Source organism: Arachis ipaensis, chromosome B07, assembly GCF_000816755.2.
Source record: "Arachis ipaensis cultivar K30076 chromosome B07, Araip1.1, whole genome shotgun sequence".
In the NCBI taxonomy this organism is placed as follows: domain Eukaryota; kingdom Viridiplantae; phylum Streptophyta; class Magnoliopsida; order Fabales; family Fabaceae; genus Arachis; species Arachis ipaensis.
Window position 1 is genome coordinate 5,491,840 of NC_029791.2, and position 752 is coordinate 5,492,591.

The window sequence follows — 752 nt, forward strand, 5'->3', positions numbered from 1 at the left end:
GATATATAATTTTACAAATATTTATATATTATTTTATAAGATTTAAAATAAAATTAAAATTAAAATCACCATTGATTTTAATATTTATGAATGAAATTTAAAATTTACAATTTCCAACAAAGATGTAATCATATTTATTGTTTTGGTCTATCTAGATTTCACAAGTAAGAACTTTTTATTCTTAGAATTTAAATTTTAGATTTTTAATATCCAAAAAATTTAAAGAGATTTTTTATTTTCATTCCTATGATTCAAATTCTATATTTTCAATTAAGAAATTAATATACACACTTTGGTAAAACTTTCTCCAAGTCTTGCTTGAAAAAGAAAGTGGCACTTTGATTATACATTGAAAAAGTGGGGTCCACATCTCTTTGGAGTATGGACCCCTTATGGCGGCTGAACAAGTTATTGATTAATTTTTAATGTTTAATTTCACCCATTTTCTTGTTCAATGATGTTATGATTGTGAAAAATACTTGTATTTGGTTTGATATTTGGAGGGTATTGTTGAATTATTGATGTAGAATGACACAGGTGTCATCAAATTTAGTGAAGTAACGAAATTATTTGAAAAAGGTTGTAGTGTTATGTAATTCATCACGTGTGCAAATTCGCATAGTGGAAAAGTCATCAAATCTTCTGTGACTATTTTTGTAATTAGCCAAAATAAAGTTTTTTATTATTCCTCTTTTTTTAGAACTTTGTTAGTACAAATTTGACTAACTAATTTAGTCAATAAATAAATAAAA